The 17,630-nt window shown below is 39.8% G+C and overlaps 1 protein-coding gene across 2 annotated transcripts in view; it reads left to right on the top strand.

The window, feature by feature from the left end:
- The window catches only part of EFEMP1 (EGF containing fibulin extracellular matrix protein 1), a 51,035-nt gene that overhangs the window by 21,232 nt on the left and 12,173 nt on the right, over positions 1–17,630 (top strand). The window lies entirely within an intron of this gene.

The raw sequence follows: 17,630 nt of genomic DNA, 5'->3' as shown, positions 1-17,630 counted from the left end.
AAAAAACTTACTTTAGAACTCTTCAGCTTCTGAATGTTAAGCATTCTCCCCCTTATCCTATTGGTAAGAAACTAATGTGATTGTAGATGTTTGCTTTTTCTCCACTATAAACAGGACATTTCAATAATACTCAGGTATATATCTCCTTGTTCCACCTTCTAATTGTATTACTTCCTTTCAGCATTAATTACTTTTAATAGTTAGTCTCCTCTAGATCCATCTTCTGCCAATTCATCTCTTACCTCATCAGTTACTTAAAAAAGCACTTCCACGAGGAAAGAGCCACTAGTCATTTTTTGTTGCCATGAGTAAATGAATGAGCATAGCATGGACCGTCCCCCTGAAGCTGCAGAGCCGAGTTGAGTGTACAGTCAATCACACTGGAATTAAATCCCATCTGGAAAGCATTTGAGGCAGCAAGACATCTATGAAAACCCTGAATGTGATTGACAGTTTTTCACAATAGCTTTGATGAAAGTCTAAAATGAGAAATCTCTTCTCCCACCCTGTAAAAATGTATGAGTAACATTTATTTTGACCAACCAATATTGGCCTGTATTCAACAGCACACGAGGCACTTATGTTCCCCTGTAGGCTCATACACATTCATTAACCTCTTCAATGGTCATGGTAAGGGTAAATTAGATTTTAATCAAACATTTATGAGTGCCTACTTAGAGCTAGAGATAACTGGGCAATGTACTGATAACATCCTAGGCATCCCTCAGAAATACTGAGGTGCAGACAGGCTGTAGCAATATCCCTGACAGTATAGCTCATACACTCAATGAAAAACCATGCCTTTTAAAAAGGGAATGGAATAGACTGGAATCCAAGCAAAATACCCTCTGAAAAAAAAAAGGATTAAGAGAAGGAAGGACCTCAGTGCTACATTTGCAGGAAAGATGGCTAAAGCTCCCCACTCATCTTTCTTCCTGGAGAAGAGAAACCTCATGGCACAAAGTGTTAAAAGCTCTTGTCCGGTGATTCCATCAAGGCCTGCTCCTTTTCTTCCCCATGGTGCTACAAAGTCCTGTTTCTTCCTGCATATCCCTGGAAGCAAGCAGCCTGGTCTGTAGTAGCACTTGTCCCACTCTATGCAGTTCTAGGTGAATAATGGTCTCCATGCTGTAGGTGCTTTTCAGTGCCTGCCAGTGACGCACAGCCAAAAGTTTCTTGCCACAGAGCAATGACTAATACTGGTGCGACCCTTTAAGGACTGAAATGATCACTTTCTCAGTGGCACTAGCCTCTCAACAACTTCCCTTCAGGTAGTTGTAGACAGCAGTGAGGTCTCTCCTCAGCCTTCTCTTCCTCAAACTAACCATCCCCAGCTCTGTCAGGCACTCCTCATAAGATTTATTCTCTAAATCCTTCACTATCTCTGTTGCCCTCCTCTGGACCCACTGCAGCACCTCCACGTCTCTCTTGTATTGCGGTGCCCAAAACTGAACACAATACTCGAGGTGTGGCCTCACCAAAGCTGAGTCCAAGGGGACAATCACCTCCCTACTCCTGCTGGCCACAGCATTTTTAATACAAGCCAAGATGCCGTTGGCCCTCTTGGCTGCCTGGGCACACTTCTGGCTCATATTCAGCTGCCTGTCTATTACAATCTCCAGAGCCCTTTCTGCCAGGCAGGTCTCCAGCCACACTGCCCCAAGCCTGTAGCATTGCTTGGGGCTGTTGTGGCTGAAGTGCAGGACCTGGCATTTGGTGTTGTTGAAACTCATCCCATTAACGTTGCCCCATTGATCTAGCCTATCCAAGTCCGTCTGAAGAGCCTCTCCACCCTCATTCAAATCAACACTGCCACCTAACTTGGTGTCAACTGCAAACCTACTGATGACACTCTGAATCAAGGTAGTCAATAAAGATGTTAAAAAGAAATGGTCCCAATGCAGATCCCTGAGGAACACCACTAGTGACTGGCTGCCAACTGGATTTAACTCCTTTGACACCACTCTCTGGACCCTCCAGGAGACAGTGTGCTTATCCAAGCCATGAGTAGCCAATTTGTCTACAAGAATTTTGTGGGGAACAGTATCAAAGGCTTTTCAAAAGTCTAGGAGTACAAGATTGACAGCCTTTCCCTCATCCAGTAGCTGGGTGATCATGTCATAGAAGGAGATCAGGTTGGTCAGGCAAGACCTGTCCCTCATAAACCCAGGCAGACTTGGCCCAATCCCCTGGTTGTTGTCTCTATGACGTATGATGGCATTTGAGGTGACCTGCTCCATGACTTGCTGTGATACCAAGGTCAGACTGACATGTCTGTAGTTTCCCAGATCTTCCTTTCTGTCCTTCTTGTGAATAGGCATTATTACATTTGCTACCCTCCAGTCCACTGCCACCTCCCCACTCAGCCAGGACTTATGGTAAATAATGGTAAGTGGCTTGGTGAGCACATCTGCCAACTCCTTCAGCACCCTTGGGTGCAGCCCATCTGGCCCCACAGACTTGTGTACATCTAAGTGGTGCAGCAGCTCAGTGACCACTTCCTCATTTATTGTGATGTCCTCATTCCAGTTCCCCTCCCTGACTCCTACTTCATGAGGGCACTGCTGGATCCAGTGCTAAAGGCACTGAGTACCTCAGCTTTCTCCTCATCCTTAGTCACTAGGTTTCCCTCTTCATTCAATAGGGGATGGAGATTTTCTCTAGTCCTCCTTTTCCTGTTAATGGATTCATAGAAACATTTTTTATTGTCTTTAACAGCTGTAGCTAGGTTAAGCTCTAGCTGTGCTTTGGCCTACTTAACATCAACACATTCTGGGGAACGTCCACATTTCGTCACACCACAAATAGTTTCAAAACCAACAATTTTCTTTAATTCAGTTGTAAAGTAGTCTTCCAGAAACTTCATCAGCTTGCATGGAGTAGAAGGAATTGTCAAGAGGAGCTGCTTGTCCTTTCATGACCATATTTCAAGAGATGATTTTCTGACCAAATTTTGTTTTGATGAAGTGTGTTTCCCACCTGGTGCTCGCTTACCTGTCTTTTGCATGTTTTAAGATCATCTCAAGACTTGCATAGAGCTGAACCTATTTTAGATAGTTTTTATTGGCAACTAATGTACACTACCATGCCCTCACGTGAACAAAATTACAGCCCAGACAACTTCTGTACAGAGTTCCTTTGGTTACAGCTTCTCTGTAGGTTTCATTTGGCATGACTGATATCAAGCAGAAGTCTTTCCCTCAGCTTCTGATATAAACCAAATTACACTGTATAAATAGCAAATATAGGTGCTGGGAGAAGTGTCGTTGGGCAAACAGCCACCAGAAAAACTGAGTTACATATGATTCATAAATATAATGAATAGGGTGCCATAAGCTCACTTGGCTCTTCACAAACAAAAGCACGTTCTCTGCCTTGATATATTAGAAGGTCAGAACCCAGAGGAATAGGGAAGGAAAAACAGGAGGAAAGTACAAGTGGGAGATTTAAGGAGGTAAAAGAAAACTAGGGGCTTGAGTTTACAGAGTGGAAAGTGTGATTTCAAAGACCATCAGACAATGCAAGGAGTAAAACAAAGGGCTTTGTTAGGCACTGCATCCTGCTGTGCCTCATTTTTTATGAGCTCCAGCTTTAATTTTGCAAAATTTGAAGTGTAATACATTTTAAAAATAAGTTAGTTTGTTCTTTAAGCCCTAGTTTAGTTGAAAGCTCCTATTGATTACAGCTGGAGCTGGATCAAGCTTGAGCTGTTTTCTCCTGGCAGACGTTCATTTGCAAATAGCTTTCATCTCATCCAGCAGTGATAATGATGTGCTTAGATGATGTGGCAGCAATCATTTATCTGCTGTGTTAGGTCTTCTGCTTTATGCTAGCCAATTCCCCTAAAGTCAGATTGTGGAAAGATATGATAGCATTTTCATCAAATTTCTTGATTTCTTCCAAAGAAACTGTATCAACCCTGCTGTGGTTCAAGTACTCATTGCTTTCTTCACTTTCACTGACAAATTTGGAGGCAAAGGGTCCTATTCCACCATATTTAGCAAGTTTAAACATGTTATAGATAACTGTTATCTCATAGAACACCCCAAAGGAAAACGCCTTAAAACTTCCATTTTCCCAGGTCTTGGAGTATCCTCTCTACTAACCAAAGGCAAAGCAGAAAAAAGAGGGTGGTGTAAGCTTTGGTTACTCTCTGAATGGATTTACAGGCTCGCTTAATACCACATAAATACTGGAAAAATAAAGCATGTATCTTGTCAAACATAAGAACTTAGCAAATAAGGAGAATTAGGAACAGCACTAATAGCAAATAGAGCTGAAGTATTTATTGCCAAGTCAGTGAGAGATCCCACGTCCTGCCTGGCAATCAGTCTAAATACATCCTTTCTCCCACTTCATGTGACCTTTTCAGGTCAGCAATGCTGTGTGTTAGTTTAATATTTTAAAACTGGAACTTTACTGGTATTTGGCCTACTTTTTTCTGTTTATTTTCTAAACAAATGATAGCCACTCCCTTCTCAAGCTAACCTTTTAAGCTTCGCCAGATGTCTGTGAAGAGCACAAGGTAAAAAAAAAATAAATAGAAAAGAAAAAATCACATGCTCAGGCAAACAAAAGCAGGTTGCTGCATTTCATTGCCCTGACAGCCCTGCAAGCAGGCTTCAAGAGTACTCCACTTACTCTAGGAAACCCTGCTGAAATCCCATTTTCAGTGAAAAGTGCCAGGATTATGGGAGTGCAGCATCTACTCTCAGGCAAACCCATGTAACTTCCCAGCCAAAGCCAGGGGGTGGAAAAAGGAAGAGCTGTCCCAGTTGCTACTTCTACTTGATTGCTTAAAGGCATCTGGGAAGCCAGATCCTCAGCCTGAGAGCAGAGTGGATCACGGTTTTAAGGCAAAGTAATTTTGGAAGAAAAAATATCTCTCTCTTCCCAAAGAAACTTCTGGTTTTTTTAAATGCTGGGGTTTATTTATTACTGGCTCATTGAAAGAACAAAGTATTTTTGTTCTTTTTTGTTCCCAAACACAGAAAAAAACGTGGCTAAACCCCAGAAAAATCTTAGTTTGGGGCCAAAAATAATAATAATTTTCAGTTTTCAGATTTTTTTTTGTCAGGTTTTTGAAAGAACAACAAATACTTCCCAAGCACCACTCCAGCTTACCATATTCAGTGGGCTGCACACCCTCAACTTACTTCAGTTACTCTTGTCCATCCCCCTTTTGCCCACAGACCACCATAGCCTTCCTTGGGCTCACATCATGCCCTCACCATGTCTCAGGCACATGCAACCACTGCAGGACAAGTTCTCCTGTGCTACACAGGGTGCAGTCCTGCATCAGCACTTGCTATTTAGGCATTCTTCTAACCAGCTCCGATTATATTTTGAATCAGAAAAACTGTAGTAAAATACATTGGCAGGTACTTACCAGCTCCCAGGTCAAGGAGTAAACATCAAACAACTAGATCTAACTAGATCATGCTAGTCTTGAGCTATAATGAAGTGTTCAATAAACACTGTTTCTGTAAGTGAAGAATAGCTACATCAGTAGGGCTCTTATATATGTGCCTTGCTTTTTTCCTCTATTTTCCTTGGCTTCCACTTAGTCACCTCTAGCATGATACAGCTTTTTAGCTTTGAAGATAATTTTTCTTCCTTCATAAATATTCACACTGCCTCTTGTTTGTTTGTTTTTTTTTTTAATTATTATCTTCAAAGAAGAGATTTCTTTTTCACTAGTGCCTCTGCCTCACCTCTGATGCTGCCAGGCTTCCTCTCGCATGTACTCTCTTTCAAATAAAGCCTTTTTAAAACTTTATTTTGATCCCTCTTCATGTTAAGAATTACACAAAGAATCCAAAAAATGTATTTCCCACTTAAGTTCAAATGGAGAGACAGCAATTGTGAATTCTTAAGGCAAGACAGGTGCGCAAAAATGTAGAAGATACTGTTCCTGACTGCTTTGTTAGATCAGTACCATATAACTATTTGTTTGTAGCCTAGTCAAACTGATATTGCCACAGGAATCTTAACTTCTGCACATCCATTTCACTTCACTTGAACTGTGCAACCTGAACATTATGTTTTTCTATCACAGCTCTTCCAATCCCCTCCCATCCCAAGAGTATACTTTGGACCAAATCAACCAATGTGTCTTTTTTAAGTACTTATTTCCGTAATTTGCTTTTATTGTTCTATCATTCAAAACTTGTAGAAGGCATGAAAGGGAATTTATTTTAACCACTTCATTCCTTGTTTCAGAAGAAGGCAAGATACAAACAGGTGCCCATCAATTACACTTTGGAAATAAATAAGTTTTAGTTACATTTGTTAAAAGAGAAGAAATGTATGTTGGTACATGCAGCAGCTCACTAAAAGGATCACATAACCAAGAAGGAAAAAGTCATAACTAAATAATGCCTTCAAAGGCATTTCTGAAGTTGGAATGGCATCAGGAATTTGCTTATTTACGTAGGGAGTTGTGGAGATTGCAGAGTGTTGGTACTGCCAACAGATAGGATGATTAGTGCTAAAAACAACATCATCGTTTAGATAAACCTTCTCCTTCTGATAGCTGCTATTGAACTTGACTTGAACTTAAATGTTCTCAGCTTGGGAACTACAGTTACAGTTCCTAAACCAACTTATTCAGCCTGCAAAAGCTGAAGGAGAGTAAGATTTTATTGTTAAAATTGGTCCCTTACATAAAAGATTTTTAGTCTCTTGTCTTATATTTTAAGTCCCTTTTATCTTAAGGACCTAGCAAAGTGCACAAAAAACCCCAAAATCCTCAGACTATTGTATTTCAGGCTGGTGTTGGATATGACTTATTTGACACTGAGTGCATTGGTGTGCATGTTGTGATTTTGTTTAGTTGATAACTAGCTTCCTTTAATGTCAGAAAGACATGAAGACTATGGTGGTGCCACACAGACCATGTTTTCACCTGACTGCCTCCACCACTGCACAACCTCTACCAGCAGCTCCCATGTGGAGATGCCTCCCTCACCATGAGGAGACACTGTGGTTCCTCATAACAGGAATGGTCTGGTTTGGACTAACGTAATTGAAGACATGCCAGCATGTAAGAAAAGCAAGATATTCTGCAGGAACTGTTTTCTGTGGTGTCTCAGAGTAAAACCTGATTTTTAAAGTGGGGTCTAAACCACACTTTTTAGGTAGAAGTTTGTGTTTTCCTTTACAGGGATCCAGCAGCTGCCAGTGAAAATGCTTGCAAAGATTGAATAACTGATTATTCAAGTTACTAATTAAAAAATACAGTGAGCTTTCAGGCCATTATTTCCCTAATATCACAGGTTATAGCGGCAATATTTTGTTCAGTCAAGCCTAGCTAAAGGAAAATGCTTATGAGGTTTCCAAGGAGAGAAATAAACAAAATGGAAATGAATAGGGAACTTGGAACTTCTAAGTGTACGTAATTAAGAAAAAAATACATCCTTCAGATAATTCTGGAAACTATTAGGAGATATTCATAATTCATAACCAGTTGTTTGGTTTTCTTTCAAGCAAGGGGGCAGCTTTACATCAAACACTGACTAGCTTTTCCATTAACTTAAATAAACAAAACAGTGTGCTTCAAGTTAAGTGAACCTCGGTTTTTTTTCGTTTTAGTAACTGAGTGAATTAGAAATAAGAACAAGACATTTACTTTCAAATAGGAAATTAGTTTGCATGCTATTTCTTCATGTTAAAAATACTTTGGAGCACTCACAAAAACAATGTTAAGCTGGATTTATGGAAATGTTCCATATCAGTTTTGAAGATGATATGCCAGATGTCAAAGAGAACTCTTTCATCTGCAATAATGGAATAGTTTAATCCACCCTTGTTGTTTTTGAGTATAGTCCAAGTGCATTGGTCATCATGGGTGGGTGATCCTCACTTCAGCAGGCATGAACCAAAAAGCACAAGTTGTTAGACCTCTAGCATAAAGTCACACGAAAGAAACAGCAGGCAACACTCTACCAAAAGTAAAAATAAGCTATTGTAATGTAAATCAAAGTTTACCATTATGACAGCTCACATTTTGAAGCACTCTGAGACTTGCAGATACATTGCAGTGAATTATTAGATTTTATCTTGAAAGCAAGGCTTGCTCTATTTATGGCCCAAGCAGAAATAGAGCCAAAAATACAAGTTTTAAATTAATAGAAGTCAATCAAAAAAATGGAATGTGTTTCTTTTTGACAAGCAGGAAGATTTAATAGTTAACATTGTGGTCTTCTATTGGGAATAAAGTACTCTTCCTTTTGAGAAGACACAAAGACATATATTTTAATAGCTGTATTTTTGTTTTAAGAATACCTGTTAAAGTAACATTAGATAGAAAATACTATTTCTAAATTTATGAGACTACTGTTGTCATATTTGCCATACCACTTCTATTAGTAATAATCACTTTCATCACTGTGTTTTTGAAGCGTTGCATGTGTCACATTCATTTAACTCACTGTGGTTGTGGTTTCATAATGAATGGTATTTTTACCAGAACAAATTCCTACAAGCTGTGTTCAACCATGGCTTGTACTGATGGAGCCCAGAAAAGCACACAGTAAGCTGCAGTAGACCATTAGGCTTTCTGACTTGCGATGCAATTTCCAGCCTGGACAGCTACTGTGCAGAAGGCACAGGAGTGTAGAATATACATCTGGGCACCAATTCAGGTTTAGCACCCTTACCTTGTCACCACCAAAATGCTCTCCTGAATGTGACAACTGTAAGTATGCTTTTTCTATCCTGTATATTGCATCTCCATATTCAAAGTGAAAAAAAAAAATCTCAGAATTAAATGCCATTTACCTTTGCAGATTAATTTTCAAACTGCATAGCACTGACTAGAGATGGAAGGTAACATCCCAGATGGAGACATAGTGGAGGAGAAAGGAAGTAACATGTCAATTCAAAGCTCCTTGACCTTAACAAGGCCTTTGACACCATCTCCCATGACATTTTAGCGGGCAAGCTAAGGAAGTGTGGGATGGAAGAGCAGACAGTGAGGTGGGTTAGGAACTGGTTGCAAGATAGAGTTCAGAGGGTAGTGATCAATGGTGCCAGGTCCAGCTGGAGAGCTGTGACTAGTGGTGCCCCAAGGGATCAGTGCTGGGGCCAGTCCTCTTCAACATCTTCATCAATGACATATGATGAGGGCACAGAGTGTCTGCTCAGCAAGTTTGCTGATGACACCAAGCTGGGAGGCTTGGCTGATACAGCCAAAGGCTGTGAGGCCATCCAGAGAGACCTGGACAGACTGGAGAGTGGGCACAGAGGAACCAGATGAAGTTCAACAAGGACAAGTGCAGAGTCCTTCACCTGAGGAGGAATAATAAACTGCAGCAGTACAGGCTGGGAGGTGATCTGCTGGAAAGCAGTCCTGTGGAGAGGGACCTGGGGGTCCTGGTTTATAATAAGTTAACCATGGGACAGCAATGTGCCCTTGTGGCCAAGAAGGCCAATGGGATCCAGGAGTGTATTAGGAGGAGTGTGTCCAGCAGATCAAAGGAGGTTCTCCTCCCCCTCTACTCTGCCCCTTGAATACTGTGTTCAGTTTTGGGCTCCTCGGTTTAAGAGGGACAGGGATCTGCTGGAGAGAGTACAGTGGAGGGCTACGAAGATGTTTAGAGGACTGGAGGACATGGCTTATGAGAAGAGGCTGAGAGACCTGGGACTTTATAGTCTGGAGAAAAGAAGACTTAGAGGTGATTTGATAAATGTTTGTAAGTATCTGAAGGCTGGGCATGGGGGGAACAGGCTCTTCCAGGCTCTTCTCACTTGCTCCCTGTGATAGGACGAGGAGCAATGAGTATAAGTTGCAGCAAAAGAGGTTCTGCCTCAACACAAGGGGGAACTTCTTTACTGTAAGGATTAGAGAGCACTGGAATAGGCCTTCCAGAGAGGTTGTGCAGTCTCCTCTGGAGACTTTCAAGGCCTGTCTGGATGTGTTCCTTTGTGATCTGTGTTAGATAGTATTGTCCTGCTCTGGCAGGGGGGGTTGGACTCGATGATCTCCTTGGGTCCCTTCCAATCCCTAATATCCTGTGATCCTGTGATCCTTTCATTTTCCCCCCCTTTTTCAGCTGCCTGCCACTCCCAAATATGTGGGAGATGTTCTAGTGCTGACAGCTATATCTCATTCCCCTATTTAGCTATTCTATGTGAGAAGCCAATTCAGTTTGGACATACCAAAGACAATGCATAATTGTGACAAAATATTGTAGTACAGACTTGATTATTGCAGCTTGATGCCTCACTAATTCTGTTGAGTTGATAGAAAGATGCTTTTCTGTACCTCCTGAGTCAGGAAGTTACTGTGGTTGGATGACTTTCCCGAATTCACAGTAGTTGCTAATGCTTTTGCAGTTCAAATACAGAAATCATGCAAGGAACTACAAGCTTCAAGGAACTACAAGGGGCTTTTTGGTACACTTTTTACATTAATGCTTTACATTACTTCTATGTTGTTGTGCCATGATGTCCGGGAGTACTAAAAGACAAATTTACAAGAAACTTGCTTAGCTGTGCCCTCAGATCTGAGAGAGGAAATGTTTCAGCACACCAATAGAAGTTGTGCCATTCCTCATGAAAGTCTTTTCAATTTAAACATTTTACCTCACTTATTTGCTTAAATGTAGGTCTTGGCTCTTACATATATTTTTCCTGTGCAAACAAGTATTTGTGCAGGTTACCTTTGCTCAACTGTGAAAACTTGTTACCAGGGCAATCAATCCAATATACTTAACATGAAAGGGCCAAAGGAAAACTCAAAAGGGAAAGAGAAAAACTGGCAATAAGGAGGGAGTTTACATGCTGCTGCAAAGCTGCACAGAATCACAGAAGTTACCTTATGACACTACTGAGCAGTGACTGCACTGCTCAGTTAAAGTGCAAGTCTCTCTATTAACAGGTTTTGCTACTCCAGAATTGAGAAATTTCTCTAAAGTTTATCTTTTGGTACCTGCAGACTGCAGGTTATGTAACAGCTTTTGTGCTCGCATTTACCACAGCAAAGTGCAGCTTCCCCACTCCAATGAGTTAAAAGTTCTCTGGGCATCCAGCCCAGATGAATAACATCCCAAATGTTGAAGGAAGTAGCAAGGGAAATAGAAAAGCCTTTGACAGAAATTGTTGATAGCTTGCTAAGGCCAGGGAGGGAACCAGGGAATTTGGAAGTTGCTAATGTTGTTCCTATGTGTAAGAAAGGATCAGGGAGGATCCAGGAAACAACATAGCAGTGAGCTTGGCTTCAGTTGCAAGAACAATATAAGAAACATAAATAAGGAAAAATATATTCAGTAAAATAAAGCAAACTCATACTCATGGAAGAACTGTAGTGGTCTAATTCCTTCAGTTATTTTACCTTTGACTGGTTAATTCTGAAATATATTTCTGTAAAATGCCTTACAGAAGAACAAAAGTTAACAAAGGGGACAGAAAGGGAAAAGTTTTGCAGAATCTTGAAGTTAAGCTGTCCAAGATACCTGCATCACCATGCAGACCATTGTATGCCCGATACCAGACTCACTGGTGCCGTTACTTACATGGAAGGCAGTGTTTTCAGGTCAGCTGAATCTACTAGGAAAACAGACCCAGGCATTTTATTTCTCACTCACACTGAGACCCCCAAAAAATTAAACTGATTAACTAAAATATTTATAATTTACATTGAAAACAAATGGAGAATTGCTTCACTGGAGTCAGTGACAAGTGCAACATGGGTAGAATTCAGTTTAAATTTGTATAAACCATTCAGAAGCTGATCAATTGTTGCTGCTCAGTGGGGGTAGAAATAAGAATTTGAATCCCATAAAGTCACTTTAAGGGGCCTTTTTTGGATCTGATAGAATATTCTGTTTACAAGATTGCTACAGTCTAGAATAAAGCAACCTACAAACATCTTGTGATTTGAACAGATGAATATATACACCAAGTAGGAGATTGTGAACGTGGTGTAATAAATTGCAGTATGTTGAGAATCAGCGAACAGCAAGAAGGTGAGAACTTCAGTCACAAGAATAAGGCATACTTGAGCTAGTTAAGAAAGTTGTCTAGCTCTCAGCACAGCCTACATATATCAGCTAAAGGAGAAAATGTTTCAATGACTTATATATGATGAAGGATACCTGTGGAGGACTGCATTGTTTTCTACAAAAGCTTGAAGCATTGGTTAAATGCATCTTGTGGATTTATGTACTTCTCATAAGATACAAAGAAATTTACAGAGATTAAACTGTTGCCTAAGTGAGCAGGCAGCACAAGTCAGAGGGCTTGGGAAAAATGAGTCACAGTATGAGGGACCAGAGCCAGGTTTGTAGCTCAGAAAGAGAGATCAGAAAGAATTTTATGGATGTAGATAAGAGCCTGACAGAGTGGACTGCAGAAGAGAAAAAGAAGAACTAACTAGCTCTAAAACAGGGAACCATAAACCAGAGTTAGAGAAAGCTGTAGCTAAAAATCAGGTCAGGCAAAATTTTTGCACACAACTGGTGGTTGAAATAAGAGCAGCCTGCCAAAATCAGCAGTGGAAGGACATAATTGTGTAAATCACTTCAAGAGGGAGTGTGGGTACATTTTTGGAAAATGAGGGAATCACTGGGTATAGCTATTAGTGAAGCTGTGGAATTAAAACTATGAAGTGCAAGTCAATTTCTATTCTGAAGGAACATAGGAGCAAGTTCTGCTGCCCTCCATAGTACTCACATTGTTTCTGTAGCACCCTGATATCTCCAGAGAGTGGCCTAGGGAAATCAGAACATTATCTTAACCTGCAAGTAGTTATCAATATGAAGGTCTGCTAAAATGAGCCTTCTCCAGTAGCCCTGGAAGCTGCTGCAAAAGGCATCTTAGAATGAATTACTGGTGTCTGATGGCCATATTTACCATGGTATGGTTGAGGACTTCTGTAACTATTCCTGAAAGAGCAGTGCAGCTTACATGTAATTTGAGACACCAGTGTCCTTAATCATAACATTCCTCCCCCTACATCTCTAATGACTGACTCCTTTTCAAGGGTTTTACTTAACAGTAATCACTGCAACTTGATAGAAGACCATACCTATTTTGGGAATGGTAGAGTTTGACCAAGCACAAATCTGCAGGAAAATCAGAATATGACATTCCTATAACTAAAGACTCTGTCATGATGCTTAATGGATCTGAATTCAGACTGCTCAGAGAACCTGGGGGAGGTTGTTCCCCCAGGTAATTGACTTTGAAACTGTCACATTCTTTCAGTGTAAGAATCTGCACCTATAAAAAACATATGGAAACTAAGTATTCAAATATGTATTACATATTTGGTTTTTTTTTCTGTAGCTATTTCAAGTTTGCTTTTGAGTGACCTATTGAAACACTACGTTATTCAGAGAGTTTAATTGTTACAACAACCAAGATACTGAAGATAAACTGACTGTAAGATCCATTTGTAAAAGACTGTTAGAGACACCCAGGCTATTTCAAAGGAAATCTTCCAACCACACAGGCTGTAACTGTCCAAAGGATAACTGTCTGGAAATAAAAATCTTAGCAACATCTTAGACTCAGAGATGCACTGAGTTTGAGAATTAATCTGTTTCACAAGTCACATGATCAAATACCATTTGGGTTGCTGAGAAAATGAATACCAACTTAAAACTTGTATTTATCTGTGTCTTTTGTTTACCTGTTAAAATGCCATCTGAGACTTGGGGGGAGGGGAAGGATAATGTTAAAAGAAAGGATCATTTTCATTACCTATTACCATTGTAATTTACATTTCCTACCTGAACATTTGTGTAGCATCTAGAAATTAATTTAAACAAATCTAATGACAAATGAGTTGAGAGCATTTTCAGGTACAGCTTACAAGATACTTGCTTAAGGCAGAATCTTCAGCTATTGCATCAGTTGCTGAAACACTTAATGGAAACAAACTTTATCATGATGACACTAAACTTGGAGGAGAGAATGCAGAGGAAAGATGCTCAAGAATGAGTTTGTAAAAGTCCATTTTTTCTTTCTAGATCTGTTTCTTATACTGCACTCATCACTGTGGTATCTTGAGTGCTTTCCAGTAGTGCATTAAGCAACATGACAAACATCTGTCACATGTTTGTTCTCACCCTCTCCCCAGAGAGACAAGTGTGTGCAGCAGTGTCTTGTTGTTTTGTTTATTTTTAATTATAAATACACATGCATGGAGCACATATTATTAAATGTTTGTGCTAGAGAGGAAAGGTCAGACAAATTTATCTCCCTCTTCAGATTACAGCTGGTGAACACTGTGATGTTCCTGTAAAAGTTTCCATCACACCTTTGCCCCAGATGCCTTCACCACATCAGTCTGGTTATGGATGTCTGCAGCAAGCAGAAATCAGAAGTATGGATTCCCAATACCGGTTGCACAGGGAACAGTCCAGGGATTTTACCAAGGAATATCAAAGAGAACAAGATGGCAAACTTTAAGGAAAAACAGGTGCTTTGTGTGACCACCATCTCACCCCTGCATTTGATACAGATTAAAAGCAGGAATTCATGCAGCTTCCAGGTCACCGTCACAGAATCGGAGGGCACTCTGTAGGTTATGATAAACAGGCTAGGAATTTAATGGATTGGAAAAGTCTGGTTAAAACTGGGGGATTAAAAAGTCCTTAGAATAATGAAATGAATACCTGGATGTTAATGAGGGGACACAACAGGAAAAAACAATCTGAAAGCTTCAGACCAGAGTTCAACTAGACCTTAAAGACTTACAGATAAATAGTCTGAATTACAGATAAATAGTGGGAGTCCCAGATCAATAATGGTATCACCAATGTAAGATTGTGCTATTTCATAGAGAAAATTGTGTGCATGTATTGATAGATAACTTTGCCTCTGCTATCCCAGAGAAAAATGGAGCTCATCAGCCTCAGCCCAAGACCTCCAACATTGATGTTGCTTCCTTCCTATGATTTCCACTCCTCTATTGCTTCAGTAACTCTCAAGACAGTTAGAAAACAGAGTGTTTCTCTAACAGGAGATGATTTAGGTCACACAAATGCCAAGAAGCTGAAGACTTGTCTTTGAGCCTCACTCAAAGGCATAGATGCAGAGATCTGTGCAGTAATATAACATTGCAAATCCCACTAGTGCTTCTTTCTGTACTCCACAAGGGCTGGGCTGCTTCTGGTATCACACCAATACAATTCACATTTGGCACTGCCTTCAGCACTCAAATCTTCCACTTGCTTCCTCATCCTTCTATCAGTCACTGCAGTAGATTGTTGCAATAGTAGAGATTTCAGAACTGAATGTTCCAGCCCTGAAACCTTTCTAGCTGCCTGTTGTTCTCCCACAATGCTGCGCTTGAAGCACTTAAATATCACCTAAAAGCCATAAGCCTTCCTCTAACATTACTAATTTCTGTGCATAGATGTGAGCAGTACTGCTTCAAGCAGTGAAGACTGGAAGCTGCTCTCCTGTCCAATTTCATTTCCCACCTTAGGTCATTCAGTAAATTGCACCAAAAAAAAGGACTAAATTCCAAAGAATTCCCATCAATACTTCCTTTCTAGCTTTCCTGGGGGCTCACATATCAATGAAAGACAGTCAAAATTGCAAAAAGTACCAAGATGTTGCAGCTCTTCTGAAGCCCACTGAGCGTATACCACAATATGCACTTTCAAGACATGTAGAAAAGAGACAGGACATACAGTCATACCTAACATGCAACTCAGATCAGGATCCTAACTTTGAGAAGTTTAGGAGAGTTCTAAAGGATTCTTTAAAACAAGTTTTAAGGAAAGCTTGTTCTCACACAAATCTTTTGGGCCATAACATTAAATCCTCCATGAGGTTCTCAACAAGGACGCAGCTAGGAGACAAACATTACTTTTGAATAACTGCTTTTTCAAACTGAACTTACCATTGGGAAAAATCAAAGACCCTGAGTGCATAAGTCAATCTTATTTGCTTCATTTTTTTTCTGGAGTGGCTTGTGACTCCATAGAAACTAAACTGAATGGAAATAAAGCAATGGATGCAAATGGCAGCATAAGGACTTAATGTATTTTAACTAATACACACACACAAAAAAAAAAGCCTCTCATCAAGTTTGCTTAGCTATAAAGCCCTTAAAGATCAAGTAAACTTAGTTCCAGCACCTTCTGCAAACAAAAAAGCAAAAACAAAAACCCAAACCAAACCTAGACTATGAGAGTATTACAGCCATTTTATTTTCAACTTTAGTAGAAACTAAGAGGAATGCAAAGTCCAGTGAAGTCTCTGCAAAGACTTGTATTAAACTTCACCAAGCTTTGGCTCAGGTGTTTAATGATGTGTCAGGTTGGTATGAGGCAGCCAGCTACAGTTTCTGAAAGTCTTTACACCTGAGAATGTGCTTTTCAGCTGTCAGTACAGAGCAATGCAGTCAGCAAGTCCTGCATTAACTTTAGGACTGATACTATGCAGAAATGCAAAGAACAGGGTAACAGAAATGGACTTTATTTTCCCTGTCAGATAAAGAGAAGATATATGTAAAATACTTGAACATTTGGGGAAAGGGGAGGCATTAAGAATTAATTCAAACTGTTCATGGTCTATTATTTATTGAATCTTGTGGTCAAAGTTGTTTTCATTTGCTATGAGAAAGAATCCATCATTTTTTCCAAAGCACCACCCAGAATCTGCCACTGGTGATGTTCTAACGTCCCCAGTGCCTATACAAATAGCAAGGTCAGCTGAGATTTGTAAACTAGAAATCATAAGTTTTAAGGAATTTGTTTATTCAGCCTAGCGTCTCCAAATTGTGTACAATGCCAAAATTAAAAAGCCCTTTCACTGTACTGTGTCAGGTTACAATAAAAAGCTCTCCAACAATTTGGATGTTCAGATGAGAAAGCAAATTGTAATTTCATTTCAAGCAAACCATTTGTCAGCACATGCAGTTTAATTATCGTTAAGTACCTCCAGCAGTTATAATGAATAGGCAAAATCAGAAATGTTTGGTTTATACTTGTATAAACCTGTATTTAGTCTGAACTAAAAGCTGCTTGAATTACATTGAAAAGTATCTGTCTAGTGTTTGCATTCTTAGCTATATTGTTCGAATACATAACTAAGCTGTTTCCAGAGCCTTTCCTTGATTGATTGAATTAAGGGAATTTTCACGGCAATGACAAGAGGTAGATCTTTCCTGATGAGAAGGCCACCACACATCAAGTTCCAAGTCCTTGTCCAGAGTATGGAGCACAGGAACCGTGCAAAAAAGTATTTTTAGTATCAGCAAAACAACATATTTCTAACTCATCTCATTCTTGACAAAGGGATGAACTGTGCTGAAATGTCCCAGAGTAATTCAGCATGCAACAAACAACCAGCTTGGGAAAAAAACCCAAAACCAAATAACAACATAACAACAAAATAGTTAAGTGACTAAATACGATAAAGTTGCAAGGCATTTACAGAAAGTTTTATAGCAACAGGTACAAACTATTAATGGTATTTGATAAATAAAAGTGAACGCTTAAAATATCTGAAAATATTTCCAAAGGCAATGTATCAGAATTAAAAGCAATTAGAAATAGGCTAAGGTTTGCTGTTATCCTGCAAATGGAATAAACATTGGGACTACAACTTTGGAGTACATTTGAACTTTTCTGTGTTCTCTTATAGGTAGCTTGAAGATGCATAAAGCA

Source organism: Pogoniulus pusillus, chromosome 7, assembly GCF_015220805.1.
Source record: "Pogoniulus pusillus isolate bPogPus1 chromosome 7, bPogPus1.pri, whole genome shotgun sequence".
Taxonomy (NCBI): Eukaryota; Metazoa; Chordata; class Aves; order Piciformes; family Lybiidae; genus Pogoniulus; species Pogoniulus pusillus.
The sequence above is the reverse complement of the archived record's forward strand: the minus strand, read 5'-3'. Positions and strand labels throughout refer to the sequence as shown.